This window comes from Pelophylax lessonae (assembly GCF_965119305.1).
Source record: "Pelophylax lessonae genome assembly, chromosome: 7".
NCBI lineage: Eukaryota > Metazoa > Chordata > Amphibia > Anura > Ranidae > Pelophylax > Pelophylax lessonae.
In genome coordinates, this window is record NC_138774.1 from 85225773 (window position 1) to 85244512 (window position 18740).

General features: G+C 44.7%; 2 protein-coding genes across 2 annotated transcripts in view; one reads left to right on the forward strand and one right to left on the reverse strand.

Annotated features, from left to right (window-relative positions):
• Positions 1 to 18740, reverse strand: part of LOC309559345 (cytochrome c oxidase subunit 7A2, mitochondrial-like) — a 361900-nt gene that overhangs the window by 271791 nt on the left and 71369 nt on the right. The gene's annotated exons all lie outside the window — the stretch shown is intronic.
• Positions 16262 to 18740, forward strand: part of LOC309560053 (synaptosomal-associated protein 25-like) — a 37770-nt gene continuing 35291 nt past the window's right edge. The window contains exon 1 of the mRNA XM_082263561.1: positions 16262 to 16538. The gene's annotated coding sequence lies outside the window, so the exon portion shown is untranslated. The remainder of the gene's footprint in view (positions 16539 to 18740) is intronic.

An 18740-nucleotide genomic window follows, 5' to 3' on the forward strand; every position in this document is an offset into this window, starting at 1 on the left:
CTGATAACTGTCTTTCCAGTTACAGGGGACATTTACACTAATCATCAGTGCCCTGATTATGATTGCAGCATATCAGTGTCGCCTCATTAGTGCCCATCAGTGAAGAAAAATTACTTTTCTTTCGTTAATGAACACAGCTCCTGATTCTTCTTAACCATTGTGTTATACTGCCCCTACAGGAGTAGGACACTAGGCAGGAAAAAGCTTGACTACGCCTATGGGCAGTCCCAGGGGGTATACACCCACTCTCAGCTATAGGCACTCAGTTTCTTTCTGCCTAGTCAGGAGTAAGGACCTAGTTCCTTGCTGGGATCTGGCAATTTTTTCATTTTAAATAGAATTGTTTTCCTCCTTGTATTATTTTGTTTCTGTGAGAACTGAAATCAAGTGCCGGACTGGGCGATGAACTGGATAATATAGAACCTTAGGGTTCCCCCAGTCTGCACGTGCAGACCGCAGCTCCGCGCTAGGTCGACCGCAACATAGCCCCACTGAATGGGGGCTGGCCTGCGAGTTAAACATCTTGTGAGGATGCATACAAACTGGCTTCAGCCTGATTCACAGCGTTTCCTTCTGGCCGACAGCACCCACATTACGATGGAGCGGTGCCCTGTCCCGAGCGGTGCCCACCCTGTTCCTGGTGTGGTAAGTAGCTGTCCCCCCCCCCCCCCCCACTACCCCTGGAAGATTTTGGGGTGGACGTGGGCCCCTCCCTGGGATGGTCAGACCATGGGTTCCCCTCCCTTTTCCCCAGCCTCTCTAAAATTTTGGTCACCGTGGGTCTTTTGGCCCCCCACCACCCATATGGTCTTAAGGGGGGGCTGGTTGGAGTTGCTGCTGACCGGGCTGCTGGCCTGGTTTTCCTTGGGCGCAATGGGGGTTCGAGCAGGGTTCCCTGCCATTCTGGGGGTTGGTGCCTAGGGCAGGGATATCCTCTGGGCTGGGGGAACGGATGTTTTTACCACCTGCGGGTACGGGCCTCACACGGCCTGATCCAGCCAAAAATTTAGGCTTTGCGGCCTACTCATCAGGATCTATGTGAAGTGGCCCCTGTGAGGATGGCTGAAGCCACTGCCTCCCGTTTTGGCATCCGCCTTCCCCTCCCCTGCCCCTTGGTGGTCAGCTCCGCTGTGGCTTGTGGCCGAGCGTCCTGAAAATGTAGGCTGCGGCTTGCAGCCTACCAGGCCATGGAGCCGAGTCGGGGGCGGCCCCAGTGCATGAAGCCCCAACTTTTCCTTTTGACATCTGCCAGGCTGAGGATCCGTGCAATTGCGTCTGGGCCCCCACAAAAATTTAGGCTGTGGCTTGCGGCCTGCTGGACCATATGATCAGCTTGGCACCTCCCTTGGACCGGGTGGTGCTGTGGGAGCGCTTCATTTTTAATGACAGTCTTGCCGCCATTATTGTGTGGGGCACCTGCCTTGTTTTAGCGAGGGTACCTTGCCTGCACGTCCGCGTTACAGCTGGTGGCCGACTTTTAAGGGGGCTATTTCCTCTATGGAGGGCAACCCCCTTGTTTTTTGCGGGGTCCATTAGGTGGTCCATTTGTGGACCCTTGGCCCAGCGTCCACTTTGCGGGATCGCAGTCAGCGACCTCCCCTAAGTGTTATGTTTTCGGGGTGAGCTCAGTATATAGCGATACTACAGGGACTGGGTCTGCATCCATGCACCCTGAATGTTCAGATAATGAGGATGATTCCTCTGCTCCTCTAGCCATGCTTAAATAGGCGCTGGTGAATGCACTGTTTGTGTTTAGTGTGTGAAACTTTAAAAATGGAGGTTGCGGCTGATGCCGTGTCGGAGGTACTGGTTCCTTTTGTCACCCACAGGCCCTCCAAAGCAGCAAGGGTGTTTCTCTTTCCACTTACCTTGACAACATTGTCACAAACAGTGGGGTTGTCCAAAACGCAGTGGTTGCTAGGTGTTTTTTGCTTGTGGTATCCTTTATGAGGATTTACTGCATAAAAGGTGGACAGTCCCACCGGTTTCCAGGTCGAATTGAGTTACCTTCATACCGGTTGAGGAGTTTCCGACCCTTACAGGTCCAGCTAATAAGAGGGATGGTGCTCTGGCCCACCATATATGCGCTGTGGCTGGTTTGGCAATTACTCCGGTAATTACTATTGCCCTGGTGTCGTGAACTCTGACCGAGTGGGCTAAGCTTTTATGCTTGGACCTGGAGGGAGAAATAGCTTCTCTCTGTCTTTGCGGAGCTGGCGGACCAGTTGGTCCAGGGGCTACAGTTTTGTCTGTGATGTCTCTTTGGACGCCGTTCCTTTTGATTTCTAGGCTGTCTGTATCAGCAGTGGTCCTTCGGTGTATTGTCTGGCTGAAAGGCTGGTCTGTGGACTAGACTTCTAAGAAGGCCCTTTCTGAGGGGTTTGCCTTCTTGGAGCTTCCTTGGATGACATTGTTAAGGGTCTCACTGGGGTGGGGGGAAGAGTACTCTTCTTCTGCAGGCTATCAAGGGCAAGGAGCCCCATCGTAGACGTAGACATGGGCCATTCTCCTCGGCTCCTAAGTGGCCTCTTCATCTCTCAGGATCTCAAGTCAGGACCTCCACCAGAGGTTCCAAGAGGGGCTGGTCTTTGAAGTCACGAGCGGGCTCTTTCAGACCTGTGGACAAGGCTGCATCTGCATGAAGGGGCGCCCTCACCCGTATCTGGGATGGGGGGATGTCTTCGCTGGTTTCCAGATCCATGGACCTCCCTGGTACAGGTCAAGTGGGTCCACAAAGTTTTTCGATCAGGCTACGAGATCAAGTTGTCTTGTCCTCCGGAAAGGTTTTTTCCCTTCCCACCTGCACTTGTCCCCAGATCACTTAAGGGGTCTCTTTGGGGCAGTGCAAGACTTATTTCAAGGGGTGATGGTTCCGACTTTGGAACATTTTCAAGGGTATTTTACTCAAACCGCTTTCCAGTCCCCAGAAAAGAAGGCAAGGTACGTCCAATTCTGGACTTTAAGGTGCTAAAATGCTTTGTGCGAGTACAAAAGTTCCACATGGAGTCCATTCACATGGTAGTGGCGTCCCTACATCAGGGGGTTTTCTTCTCGCTTCTTTCGACATCAAGGACGCCTACCTGCACATTCTACTATGTGCTGGTCGCAAGCGCTTCCTCCGTTTTGCCGTGAACGAGAAGCATTATCTGTTTATGGTGCTGACCTTTGGTCTTACCTCGGGTCTTCACAGGAGTGTCGGCCCCAGTGCTGGCCTCCTTTTTTTTTTTTTTTTTTTTTTTTTTTTTTTTTTTTTTTTTTTCAGTCAGCAGGGGATCGTGGTACTGGGGTATCTGGATGATCATCTGCGAGCGGAGTTTCAGACTGCATTGATGGACTACTGGAAATTGCGTTGCGAACTCTGAGGAAGTTCGATGGGATGCATGCTGAACATTGAGGAGTCTGCTTTGGTTTTGTCCACAAAAAATGGCCTATCTGGGTCTTACTCTGAACTTGGCTTCAGCTAGTGTTTCTTCCTTTAGGAAAAACTCCACACATTGCAGGAGGCAATTCAGCTTCTGTTGTTCAGTAGACAGTCATCCCTTCGGGCTTGCGTGCGCGTGCTGGGCCTGATGGTGTCCACCAACGAGGCGGTCTGTTTGCACAGTTCTACACAAGATCTCTGCTAAAGAGATTCTGGTGAAATGGGTCAAGGATTCACAGTCTCTAGAGGCGGCTTTGCTCTCTGGCACTTTGACAGGGAAAATCCTTCTCCTCCTGTACTGGACAGTTGTCTCCACGGATGCCAGCCTGTCCTATCAGTACAGACGTGCTCAGGGGGTCTGGACTCTGGCAGAGCCCAGACTGCCGATCAGTGTACTGGAACTCCGAGTGATCAGACTTTTGGCTCATTGGACAATCATCTTCATGGGTGTCCAGTACAAATTAATTTGGTCAATGCCACGACCATGGTCTATGGCAATCACCAAGGGGGCACAAGAAGTGTCCTGGCGGCTCGGTAAGTAGCCGAAATTGCTACTCCAAGTGGCTCCAGACTGGTCTCGCCAGTCTTGATATGCCGATCTAGTACAGCTGGTCGCCAGTGCTCCTTGGGGACTTCCCATCAGGGAGGATCTGCTGTCCCAAGGACCAATCTTCCATCCTGCTTTACAGTCACTGGCTTTAACGGCTTGGCTGTTTAATGCCAGGTGCTGAAGGGTGGAGGTTTGTTTTGAGTAGGCGATTCCTATGCTGTTAAAAGATTGGAAATCTGTTTCTAGGAAGATCTACCATCGTACGTGGAAGACGCACATTGCGTGGAGTCTTTTGGGGTTCATCCTCGCTCCTTCTCTCAGTATTCAGGTGGTTTCCCTGCTTGCGCTGCCCCTGAAAGTGGCCTTGTTTGGTGGCTATCACCTCTGCTCGCAGGATCTCGAAACTGGCGCCATTGTCCTGTCGTTCACCGTTTATATGGGGATTCACAAGGATAAAGTGGTGCTTTGCCCCTATCTGTCATTCCTTCCTAAGATGACCTCTGCCTGTCATTTGAATAAAGACATTGTGTTGCCTTCTCTGTGTCCCAGGCTAAACATCCGAAGGAAATTACCTTGTATACCTTGGATGTGGTCTGGGCAATTAGAGTGTACCTGGCAGCTATAGAGTCTTTTAGGAAGTCGGGCTCTTTGTTCCCACAGACGATCCTCACAAAGGGTTGTCTGCTTCTTCGGTGATCATTTCCAAATGGATTAGACAGACGGTGGTTCAGTCCTATTGCATCAGTGGTCAGGTTCCTCTTTACCCTGTCAAGGAGCACTCTACTAGGGCACTTAGTGTCTCCTGGGTTTTCCGTCATCAAGCGTCAGTGACGCAGGTTTGCTTGGCGGCCAACTGGTCGTTGGTGCACACTTTTACAAAATTTTTATAAAGTGGATGTGTTGGCATCTGCGGATGCTTCTTTTTGCCACAAGGTTATGCTGGCTGCCGTTTAGAGGACCTGGTCCTCTGTGAGGGTGTATTTTTTTTTTTTTTTTTTTTTTTCAGATGAGCTCCACTTGTTTCTGGTTGAGCTTCTTGTTACCTGGTTGGCTATGGTTAGCCTTGGGAATTTTTTTTCTGATGTTTTCCCACCCCCTCATGTTTAACACTGCTTTGGGACGTCCCGATGGTTAAGAAGAATCAGGAGCTGTGACTGTCAAGGAACGAAAGCGAAAATTAGTTTTTTGACTTGCCGTGAGGTCATTGTAGCCGTATTAGTGCACTTGTGACAGAGACAATTGAGTACTGTCCGTGATACTTTTTTTATTTGCACTAACATATAATTTTTCAGGACAAGCTTTCGGGGTATGTCCCCTTCTTCAAGGTCCAAGCAGTCCTGCTTGGACCTTGAAGAAGGGGACATACAATTTTTCAGGACAAGCTTTTGGGGTATGTCCCCTTCAAGGTCCAAGCAGGACTGCTTGGACCTTGAAGAAGGGGACATACCCCGAAAGCTTGTCCTGAAAAATTGTATGTTAGTGCAAATAAAAAAAAAGTATCATGGACAGTACTCAATTGTCTCTGTCACAAGTAAAATCCATTTCTCTGATGTTCGTTGACGGACACAGCACCCACAGCTCTGTGGAGTTCGCTTTCTTCGGACACTGCTTGTAACAAAACCTGGAGTACCTATAGCTGAGAGTGGGTGTATAACCTCTGGGACTGCCCATAGGCGTAGTCAAGCTTTTTCCTGCCTAGTGTCCTACTCCTGTAAGGGGCAGTATAACCTAATGATTTAGAAGAATCAGGAGCTGTGTCTGTCAATGAACACCAGAAAGTGCCCAGTATTTAAATGGATAAATAAACCTTTGTTTTTTGTATAGGGTAACCCACGTCAGAAGTTTACTAGTAAAACACCGACTTGCATAAAGGGATCTTACTATAATACAGTCAAGAATGGCCTCACTATGAGGCCTATTGGTCAATACCATGTGTGGACATTTGCAATTGCTCTTTACCTCTCTTGATTTAAAGACCATGGATTTGTTAGATTACATTCAGATCTATGTGCTTGAAGTCGAGGGGCAAAACTTCCTTCAAGGATAAAAACTAACTAATTTTAAAATAAAACCTATGTTACAGTCGCAAGCTTGTTGCCTGACAATATAGGCTTAAAGTGTATGTTCAGCCAAAATGTTTATTTTTTGCTTTTATTGCTATCCAGGTCATTCAAGCGATTTCCAATAGCTTCCTGTTCTCCTGACAAGATGCTCAAGAAGTTAAGGGAATTCCCCTTCCACAACAGCAACAAAGACAGATATTGGGGAAGGTTAGAATTCTTGACAGTTTTATTTCCTTCTTGCCTATTGAGGGGAGTGGAAAGTCTTTACATTTTGGGTCCTACTGCTAACTACAGGAGGATTGGACTCTGACAAAGACATTTCTTTGTCTGCTCACACACAAGGTGTTCTTCTTGTAACCATCCCCTCTTAGAGTGTCTTGAGTTTATAGCTTACAAAGAACTTTGGTTTTATGTAGTGACAAAGTGGCATTGAGGCCTAGGCGTTTTGTCCAGCCTAAGGTAGCTTCTGACTTTCACCTCAATCAGGACATTGTCCTTCCATCTCTCTGTCTGGGTGCAGTTAACCAAAATAAATTCTTTTTGGTCCTCCCAGATGGACCTTTGAAAGGGCACCCTGGCATTTAATTCCACCATCTGTAGGTGGCTTTGATAGACCATCATTCAAGCCTATGGCAACCTTTTCCTGTCAAAGCAGTGTCTACTAGAGTGCGTCTTGGGCTTTTAGGTAGAAGCATGTTTCTCAGATTTGCATCTTGTGTTCTGACTGAGTTCTTGATGCATGTTTCTGTGTTGGCTGATATGAGTTTTGGGCGTAAAGGTCCCTCAGGTAGCTTTTCTAAACTGCAGGCAGTCCCCAATTCTCTGTTTTCTTGAGCTTGTTTGTGATGTTTTGCTTTTGGATGTCCCAAAAGTTCAAACTTCCTCAATGGATGAGAATGTAAATCAGATTTTTCTGTTTCCCTGTTATAGATTTGTCTTAAAGACCTGTTTAATGAAACTGTAGTCAGCAGGACAAAGTGGTGGGAAAATGTACGGCTAGGTTTACAATGCTATTATATGATATTGATCCGACTTTCAGTGTGATTATGTATTGTTACTTGTAGTGACACAACTTTCATGCAGCTGATAAGGTTTGTAAATTCTGTGGATCCAAATTCACACTGAAATTGCACCAGAGTAGTACAGGAACCTTTTCCAAGATTGCGTGGCACTAAGTTGCATTGATGTGAATGAACACCATTGAAAACAATGTGATTTCCATTGTCATGTGATTCTGTGCTACTCAAATTGCACTAGTCTGAACCATGCCTAATAGAGCCCTGGATAGCAGCCAAAAAAAATACTATTATTTTCTCCCCCCCCCCCCCCCCCCACCCTATCCAAAACGATTATTAAAAAATGCACCCTGTATTGGACCGCAAGGAGAATGCTTATGACCTCAATCTCTGGCAGGGCTGTAAGTAATTCCTATACTCCAAAAGGCATTTTGATCTACACAGACTGCCATACCCTGACAGATTCTAGTATAAGACTTCATGCAAATTCAATAACAAAACTGTAAGGCTACGTTCACAGGTCAGCGTATCAATCGCGGGCAGAATCACAGCGATTCTGCCCGCGATCCGGAAATCATTGCAAATCGTGGGATGCCTGTGCGTTGCCTGTGATTTGCAATAGCACCCCAAACGCTGTGCGATGTTGCTGCGATTTGCGCCTGCCGAATCGCATTAACATTGCGAAAAGAAAATTGCGGGACGCATGACGCCCCAAAGAAGCTCTTGTACCTTTTTTGGGCGTCATGTGTCCCGCAATTTTTTTGCGCGATGTTACCGCGATCCGGCAGGCGCAAATCGCGGCAACATCGCACAGCGTTTGGGGTGGTATTGCAAATCACTGTCAAAGCACAGGCGTCCCGCGATTTGCAATGATTTCCGGATCGCGGGCAGAATCGCGGTGATTCTGCCCGCGATCGATACCCTGACGTGAATGAAGCCTAATATGTCAATGATACAAAAAGGGACACTATCTCCACCCACTTCTAGGGAGTTTATTTTTGATGAAGGTGGGGCTTACAGTGATAGTTGGTGGGGCCAATCTAATAGTTTCGTCAGTCATCACCTCTGATGTAAAGTTATATTAATGTTATTTTACTATTAAATATCAAGCTCTTCCTGGCCTATACCTGCCTTTATAGCCTTCTGTAGCCTAATGGGGCTTTTCATTACCATAAAACACCAATAAGGAGGCTAGACACAGTGGGCTCAAGTTTGCCTTTTGTAGCATAAATTGAGATTTTAATATAACGGTGCTGACCTTCCTAATCTCTGGATTATGCTCAGTTTATATTGTCCAGGTTTGTGACCAGTTCACTTTAAAGGGACACTGTCATGAAAAATTATTAAAAAACACAAACATACCTACTTGCCTACCTGTTGCAGCAGCTGTCCCCTGTTAGCTCTAAGACTGAAAATTGAGCGATCGCTTGACCACTGATCGCTCGGTTTTCAGTCTTTGCTGAGCAGAGAGCGGTTACTGTTAGTTGCCCCTCCAGCCCTCACTGGTGTGCCAGGCTCTGGCTCTCAGCGGCATGCTAAGAGGCTGACAGCTGTTTGTAAGGCATCTGGGTGGATCCTGACATTATTGTTGGGATTCGAATATAACTTTAGTTGGCCTAATCTCTGAAATAAGGTCCATTTATATTGTCCAGGTTTGTGACAGGTTCACTTTACACTATCATGAAAGATTATTAAAGAGGAAGTGGGGGAATCCTAAAAAAAACAAACCTACCTACCTGCTGCAGCATCAGTCCCTCTGTCAGCTCTAAGACCGAGATTTGAGCGATCACATAACAGCTGATCGTTCAGTTCATGGTCTTCGCTGAGCAGAGAGTGGTTACTGTCAGCTGCCCCTCTCTGCTCTGCCTCTCCAGCCCTCGCTAGTGTGCCACGCTCTGAACGGCATGCTGAGACAGCTGCTTGTAAGGCATCTGGATGGATCCCGACATTATTGTTGGGATCCCTCCAGAGTGTGGATCGGACTCTGTGATGTCAAATGATAGCCCGCTGTTGACTGATTCTGGGTCACAGGAGTTGCACAAGTAGAATCCTGTTACCCACAAGAGAAGTATGGCCAAACTATTTGAAAGAAAGAACCCCTGCGCTGCTCTGACCCCTCTGGGTCTCTCTATTAAAAGCTGCTCACACCTCTGTTAAACCACCAATACAAAATTGTAACTAAATAAATCAATATAATATAGGAAAGTGCTTTTTTTTTTGTTTCTAATACTGCCACAAAATTAACATACTCTATGCAAAAATGATAATAGTGCACATAATTCCAAATAACTTTTGGCCACTAATCAAATTTCAGCTTGCTTATCAATCAATTAAAGCATAACTAAAGGCAATTTATTTTTTTTCCATTTTGGATAGAGTGGTGAGAGATTAGAACCCCTGTCAGTTTTTATTTCTGTCTGCCCTCGTTAGGGAGGTTTACCCTCTCTATTTGTCCTGTTTACCATTATCATTGAAAGTGAAAGTAAAAGAAAATCCCAAATTTTGGGTTGTCCTCAGAAATTGAAAGCAGGGAGAGCCCCAGGCAGCCGAGACACTCCTGCAACATCGTTGGATCGAGATGCACTCAATTAAGTATTAGGGGGGCTGCTGCACACTGAAGGCTTTTTATCTTAATGCATAGAATGCATTGGGATAAAAAAAACCTTCTGATTTTACAACCACTTTAAAGGGTAACTCCACTTTCGTGGGGAAAAAGATTGCAAATTAAGAAAAAAAAACAATATAGCTTATACAACTGCGACACAAATCATATATATATATGAATGTTATTAAAAATTACCTTTCCTTTTCAATCTTCAGCTGTTGAAATTTTCTGGAAATGCAATGCAATTTGGCTACCTGGAGCTGTTCTGTACACAGAATGTATACTGACCACACCCCAGAAACATAATTTCCTGCTTGTGTGATTGGCTCACTGATTTTCTCAGAAGTCTGCCTGAGATACAAGTCAGATTTCTGGCATCTCCTGCAACAAAAATGTCATTTTTGGTAAGATACTTCCAATAAGAACACGTCTAAAGGGATGCAGGCCCAGCAGACGTCCTCATTAGAGCTCTGCAGCTGCCACAGCTGATAGATAATTATGAAACCACTCCCATTTGACCCACTCAGCACAGAGGAACAAACAGGGATTTCTTCAGAATAACAAAATGTAGGAATCTGCAACAAAGTTTGTTAAAATCCTTGTAATGTACATTGATCAGTCAGAGGGAAATGTTTTTTTCTCAACAAAAGTGGAATTACGCTTTAAGCCCACGTTCATACTGGTCAAGTTTGACATGTCAAATCGGAGCCAATTGCCGGCAATTGCACTGTCCGAATTGGTGTGGCGCCGACTTTGCGAAGCCGCTCCGATTCCCAAAAGTCGTTTTTGTACTACTTTTGGCGATTTTGCGGGCGATCTCCATAGACATCTGTGCAATTACCCCCAAAGTTGGACTAAAATGCCGGCTTGAAATAATGCGAGTTGAGCTCGCACAATTTCAAAACTGCCTCAGTATGAACCTGGGCTGAGGCTGGGTTCACACTTATTCGAATTGGATGCGGGTTTCCCCTCATCCAATTTGCATGACAGGAGAGCGTGACCGACTGTGACTAGTCCGCATTTAAAAATGGTCCTGTGTGTCTCTGGTGCTGATTCAGGTGCAAATTCGGGCAAAGATTCGGACCTGATGCGGTACACAGGGACGCACCGGACCCCATGCTGTAAACCTAGTCTAAAGGATAAGTTCACTTTTTAAAAAATAATTCATAAATTCACATTTTTTTGCAGGTAAATAAATGTGCATTTATTATTTTTTGTTGCAGAATCCTGGAAAGCATTGCACCAGCGATCAGCAGATTGCCGATGCCATGCAGGTCTCCTGCACACTGTCAGTGTATGGGCTTACCTGCACATCCCGTACGGGCAAACCGATAGTCCCTGACAGGAAGACTCAATAAACTACCACAGTGCTCCACAGTGCCATGGTAGTTATTTGAGACCTACAAACAGACAGCCACTAAGGATGTGAGGCTTGTAGTTCATTCACGGAGCTGTGTGTCTGAATGACGTGGCTGTGTGGGCACGGCCGTGCTGTTTACAACTAGTAGCAGCTAGTATGGGGACCTTCTCCTCATCCCCATACTGCTGCCGGGAGGGTTGAGTACTGCCCACAGTACTATTCATGCAAGTGTTATTAAACCACTTAAGCCCCGGAGGATTCGGCTGCTCAAAGACCAGGCCCTATTTTGCGATTCGGCACTGCGTGACTTTAACAGACAATTGCGCGGTCGTGCGACGCTGTACCCAAATGAAACTGATGTCCTTTTTTTCCCACAAACAGAGCTTTCTTTTGGGGGTATTTGATCACCTGTGCGATTTTTATTTTTTGCGCTATAAACAAAAAAAGAGCGACAATTTTGAAAAAATAACTATTTTTCACATTTTTTTATATGAAATTCTCAAAAAAAAATGTAAAAATCTAAATTTTTTAATATTTTAGGCCAATTTGTTTTCTGCTACATATTTTCGGTAAAAAAAAAAATCATAATAAGCGTTTTTTGATTGGTTTGCGCAAAAGTTATTGCGTTTACTAACTACGGGAAAGAGTTATGTCATTTTTATTGTTTTTCTTTTAACTAGTAATGGTGGCGATCTGCAATTTTTTTTTTTTTTTTTGCGGGACTGCGACATTGCGGCAGACCGGACCCCTAACTGACATTTTTGACACTTTTGGGAGTACCAGTAATATTACTACAGTAATCAGTGCTATAAATATGCACTGTTACTGTAAAAAGGACACTGGCAGGGAAGGGGTTAACTTTATTGGTGATCAGTGGGTTAAATGTATCCCTAGGGGCGTGATTCTAACTGTGGGGGGGCGTGGCTTGTGATGTAACCACAGAGACATACGATCCTACATAGCAGGATCGTATAGTCTCTGCACTTATATCAGGGAGAATGACAGGTGGCTTTGTTTACATCAGCCGTCTGCCTTTCTCCCTCTCCAGCGGGAGATCGCGAGTGACCGGCGGACATCGGAGCCGCCAGTCACACACGCGGGGATCACTGAACGAGCGGGGGCAGGAGCGCTGGCCCCCTACAGGCTCCTGGGCGAGCGACGTAGCCCTACGTTGGTTTGCCCATGAGCGGCTGACCGCCGCAGTAAATAGTCGTGCGGCGGTCGGCAAGTGGTTAAGTGTGACCTCACCTCCTTAAGTGGACATCTGAGTGTGTGTGAGGTCTATGAATGATTTACAGATCTCGGCAGCTCCTGGATTCCTCCTCTCAAACACTCGATCTTCTCTTCCACCTCCCTGCAGTAATATTTGCTCATGGAAGATATAAATGCAAATGCCCCAATAGTGTAATATGTAAATAATTACTGGCAACACATAAAGGGTTACACTCACTTGACAGAAAATATATCGGCTTATCGGCAAACAATATACATAGGTTGAAAGACACAAGTGCATCTAGTTTAACCAATAAAAAAAAAAAAAAAAATCATACAATCCCATATATACACAATTCTATACCCACAGTTGATCCGGAGGAAGGTGAAAAAACCCCAGCAAAGCATGATCCAATTTGCTACAGCAGGGGAAAAAATCCCTACTGATCCCCCGAGAGGCAATCAGATTTTTCCTGGATCAACTTTACAGTACCCAGTTACATTATGTACATTTAGGAAAGAATCCAGGCCTTTTTAAAAGTAATCTTCTGAGCTGGTCAGAACCACCTCTGGAAGGAGTGTAGTCCACATTTTTACAGCTCTTACTGTGAAGAAGTCTTTCTTGTATTTGGAGATGAAATCTCTTTTCCTCCAGACGTAAAGAATGCCCCCTTGTACTCTATGATGACCTTAAAGTGAATAACTCAACACAAAGTTCACTATATGGACCCCTTATATATTTATACATGTTGATCATATCCCCCCTTAGTGGTATCCCCGAGCGTGACTTGGGGTGGATTTTTTATGCTAGGATCGGTATCCCCGAGTCACGCTCGGGGTAGATGTGCAGAGCCTGCAGCGGGGTTCCTTACCTTCTCCTGGCGATCCAGCGATGATCTCCCATTGCTGTGATCGCCAGCCGAGATCCCCGCCTCTCCTCCATCGGTCTGATGACTTCCTGGTTCCGTTCCCTGCAACAGCAATGGTGCATGGGAGCGGAACTGGGAGGGAAATTCAAATGTTGCACAAAACACAAACACATAACATTTATAAAAGGAATATTAGTAGCGCTGAAACAGTGTAAAAAAGTCTCTTAAAATAAACTGTAAAAACCCCAAATGACAGTGTGGTTAATGATTCAATCCCCACATCATTCAGTGAATGGTCCCACAAGTTCATATGAAAACGGTATGCAAAACATCAATCCCCTTTAACTCCAGGTCAACGATAACATCACAGGTATACGGTGTTCCTCTTAATGAAGGTGCACACTGCAAAAACCCCTATGTTCCGTGTAATCTGGTAGGGTCACCGCTAATCCACCACCAAATGCAGGGGGAATAAGAAATGGCCACTCACCGAATCCCAATGCTCACTTATTTTCATAAATGAGCACACCTCGCATGTAAACATCAAATCCACACGTTGTCAAACGTAGTCCTAGGATAGAATGGTAACATCAAGGGATGGTTCCAAGTCCAGCTCAATAGCCCACTTCCACTAATTCTCCCATGTATGTGGAAAAAAGGGAATATCTCCACTAGTGCAATATGTCTGATATTGGCTTTATTCAAAAGAAAACAGCAACACACATCGCACTCACTTGTTATAGCAGAAAAACAGGCTCATCTCACATGAACGGCAGGTTCGGGGCATCCACTCCTACTTCGATGTGGCTCCACGTCAGATCGGGTAGTCCCAGAAGTCCTTCACCGCCGTAATCCACGATTGGGTGCGTCGTCTGGCCACGCGGTTCCGTTCCCTGCAGCAGCAATGGTGCATGGTAGCGGAACTGGGAGGGAAATTCAAATGTTGCACAAAACACAAACACATAACATTTATATTATATTTATATATATATATATATATATATATATATATATATATATATATATATGTATGTATATATATATATATGCACATATATATATATATATATATATATATAACGCATGAATTATAATCTAATCAATAATATAATTTTATTATATAATATATATATATATTATATTATATAATAAAATTATATTATTGGTTAGATTATAATTCATGCGTTTGTGTTTCAAATTTATCACATCTGGGATGTCTACTAGAGTCTTGTTTTGGTCAGATTTAAGTCAGTAATTACTAAGAATTGTAGGCCTATAATACATAACGCCAAATTTCCATGCAAAAAATTGTACCGCTTTTGGTACATAATTCCTGACATAATCATACCGCCAGGGAGGTTAACCACTTAAGCCCCGGAAGATTTTACCCCCTTCCTGACCAGGGGGTTTTTTGCGATTTTTTTTTACTGCGTGACTTTAACGGACAATTGCGCGGTCGTGCGACGCTGTACCTAAACGAATTTGGCGTCCTTTTTTTCCCACAAACAGAGCTTTCTTTTGGTGGTATTTGATCACCTGTGCGATTTTTTGATCATGCGCTATAAACAAAAAAAGAGCATCAATTTTGCAAAAATAATATTTTTCAAATTTTTTTATATGAAATTTCCCCAAAAAAAAATGTAAAAATCAAAATTTTTTAACATTTTCGGCCAATTTGTTTTATGCTACCTATGTTTGGTAAAAAAAATCGCAAAAAGCGTATTTTGATTGGTTTGCGCAAAAGTTATCGCGTTTACTAACAAAGGGAAAGATTTTTGTCATTTTTGGTGGGTTTTTTTTAACGCGTAATGGCGGCGATCTGCAATTTTTCTTTTTGGTACTGCGACATTGTGGCGGACAGATCGGACCCTTGACTGACATTTTTGACACTTTTGGGGGTACCAGTGACATTACTGCAGTAATCAGTGTTATACATATGCACTGTTACTGCAAAAATGACACTGGCAGGGAAGGGGTTAACTTTATTGGACAGGGAGGGGTTAAGTGTGTCCTAGGGGCGTGATTCTAACTGTGCAGGGACATTGCTATTGGTGTAAAAACAAAGATCAACGGTTCTACATAGTAGAACCGTCTGATCTTCATTTTTACACAGGGAGAACTGACAGGCGGCTTGTTTACATAAGCCGCTCTGTCTTTCGCCCTTCACAGGAGCGATCGTAGTGTGACTGGCGGACATCGAGTCCGCCGGTCACACGCACTGATTTGTCTGTGAACGAGCCACGGCGGGCGCGGGCCCGCCCGCAATTGGCTCGCAAGTCAGTGACAGGCGAGTGACGTACCGATACGTCACTCTGCCTGGCCGGGGCTGACCGCCACAGTATATAGTCGTGCGGCAGTCGGCAACCGGTTAATCTCCTTTTCTCAAAAGAGAATAAATTCAGTTCCTGTAATCTTTCCTCATAGCTCTCTCGGGAGTACCTTCCACTGTGGTGATGACACAGCCCCGCCTCCTTACATGTTACGTCCTTTGAAGAAGTCCTGATTAGATGTAAGGAGGTGGGGCTGTGGCATCACCACAGTGGGCGGACTTTCGGCATCTAGGGTTGTACACCTGTGCCAACATAAACACTTGTATAGCAAAGCCCAACTGTTTGTTCCAATGGTAGGCTATCCACTCCCCCTTACACTGACTTCTTACGCCCTCTTGCAGTTGTGAGCATAAAGTCTTAACCTGAAAGTCATGAATGTTTTTTTTCCCCTTTTAAGTATAATATATATAATATATAACTTGTTTGTTTTTTGTATGACGGCTCTTTAAAACCATAAATGATCACCAGCATTCAGAACAACTGGCTCTACTAATGAGATCTGTGGTGACCATTGATTACTAGCCTTGTTCTCACAAGCTGACTCCATGGAAACACGCTGCTAAGATGAAGAGATAAAAATAATACAATATGTAATTTTGTGGAAGATGACATCTACAGGTCATGTTTTCTTCACGCTGCTTTGCTTATGATGATAATCATAGTGTCCCTCTAAATAGAAATAAAACTCCCCCCCCCCCCTCCTTTCTCCCGGAGAAGATAAATAGCTCCTCATGCTCTGCTGTCATTACACTTTCCCGCCCTGTGAGGAGGATGCTGTTTCCATAGCGATGTTGCTAAGACGTTGCTAAGGCTTCCTGCAGCTGGCTGAGTTGGAACGCTTTTCAAAGAGGCTTCATTACACATCTTCCAACAGTGAGGCAGGAACATGTAGAGTTGCAGGGACACTTTACATGTTGTTAGCTGAGTGAAAATTTGAACTTTAAATAAATTTAGGCTATTGAGAGGGTTCAGGTCTCGGGTTCTATTCCACCAATATCTACTGGCTGGGAGTTACATAGCAAGACCAACTAAAACGCAGGAGGGGCGGAGATTCGATTTCCAGGGAAACGCTTCTCGCCAACTCAAGGAAAAGATTCCAGCGGGAGAGACAGGTGGGGTGTTTGTTGTGGCTGCCAGTGCGTCTCGTTGTGATGTAACCTGAGAATGGGGCTCATTCACTTAAGGGGTTGTAGGTCTTGGAAAGTGTTGTAAGTAAATATTCACACGATTAAATTGCGTGAATATTCAATCGCATAAAAATCAATATTTTGTTTATTCACTGCATATGATTGAGGATCCAAAGTGAAGAAGAATTTGCCATGCATGACCGGATAAATGAACTTATTATTAATTGAATTAAGATTCTCAGCTTCTTTAGTGAAACCGCCTCAGTGTGTGTTGTGATAACATGAGATTTCTTTTTTGTGTCATTGTTTGGAGCTTGTCTATCAAGGTGACAGTACTGAAAGGGTTAGTTCATCTTTACCAAAAAAAAAACAAAAGTTGCCTATGCAGATAAAAGGGGGTCTGTAGTTGAAAAATGCCCATGCTATAGGTGTAGGCCATTTACTTACCTCATGAAGCCTGACTGGAAAACTCCCAGAACATTGCTAAGAAAAGCCCAGGTCTAAGCCCCCGTTCACACCAGTGCGATTTGTCATGTGATTTGACAGTTCCAAGTCGCACCCCATTGTCGGCAATGGAACTGTTTAAATTGCCAAGACTCATGTTGCAGCAACTTTGAAAAAGGTTTCTGCAGTACTTTTTGCCGATTTCATTGTGACTGGCATAGACTTCTTTTTAACAAAGTCGCAAGCCGCAATGAAATGGTAGGTGCAAAGAACACTGATCCGCGGCTTTGAAATCACTCTGAAGTAGCACGATTTCAAAGCTGCACCAGTGCGAACTAGAGCTTACTGTTCACTTTCACCACCACAGGAGTGAGCCCCCAAATGTGAGGGGTTTGAATCAGAGAACGAGCTCATTCCTGTGATGGTGGAGGTGAGCAGTAATGTCTAGCCCTCTCTTAGCAACATCCTAGGAGTATTCCAGCCAGGCTTCAGGAGGTACATAAATGGTCTACACCCCATGTGTCAGACACAAAGCCCACAGGCCTCGCACCTCTCCTGCAGCTGCGTCACCAACCCCACCTTATCCCTCCACTAGATCATGTGCTTCTTTGTGCAGCCTCAGAGAGGGTCACCCCTAAAACCAACCCCCCCCCCCCCCGTGTCAGCAGTTGGCAGGAGAGAAGAGGACAGAACTCCTCCTACAGATCCTGAGCCTCTCCGTGCAGCCGCAGCAACCATTCGCCTCTGCCTCCAAGCATTCACCACATTCTGGCAGCTGACTCCAGCCTCCTCTGGATCTCCTCCAGGCCCTGCACGTTAGTCTACCCAGCTTCTACCTGGTAGAAGCACAAGGTGAGAGAGGTGCACTGTAATTTATGGGAGGGTGGCGTATGCTTGACATCTGATGTAAGGAAGGGGGGGAAGGTTCCTCTGGACGTCTGCCTAGAATTATTAAGAGAATAATACAGTTAAATCTGCTGAGTAATGTGTGTATTAGCGCTGCTCTAGATAACAAATAACGTTGATAAGGTGCCAAGTGCAAAATTCACAATCAACAAAATTTAAATGATCAAAAATTCATGAGAATAATAATTAATAAATACAATTGTCCTTGTAATGATCAGCAAATTATTATAAAGTCCTTGTGATAATAAAGTGTATTTGGAAAAAAAAAATAAAAAAATAAAGTGCCAGTGCTGTAAATCAAATGTTCTTCTGATGATCAATAAATTAATAAATAGATAGTCTTTGTGATAATAAAGTGCCAGTGCTGTAAATCAAATTTTCTTCTGATGATCAATAAATGAATAAATAGATAGTCCTTGTGATAATAAAGTGCCAGTGCTGTAAATCAAATGTTCTTCTGATGATCAATAAATGAATAAATAGATAGTCCTTGTGATAATAAATAAGGTGCCCGTGCTCTAAATCAAATGTTGTGTAGATGACTCCGTGCTCCCTCCTGTGTCCCCACTCACCAAACAGATGGGGAAGCAGTGCATACTGTACATTGCATTTCAGCATTGAAGGTCTCACTTTGCCATTTTCCTTATGATTTGTTTGTCTTTGAATAGAAGGTTCTCCCAGTGATGACTCCCCAGGTCGAGTGTATATAAAATCAGAAAGAGATCTCCATAGTGTAAAATTGTATATGTTATTGTAGTAAAACAAAAATGTTCCACTTACATACAAAAAGTATAGTGTGCTTAAATCGGAGTTCCGGCCTCGGGGGTCAATTTGAGC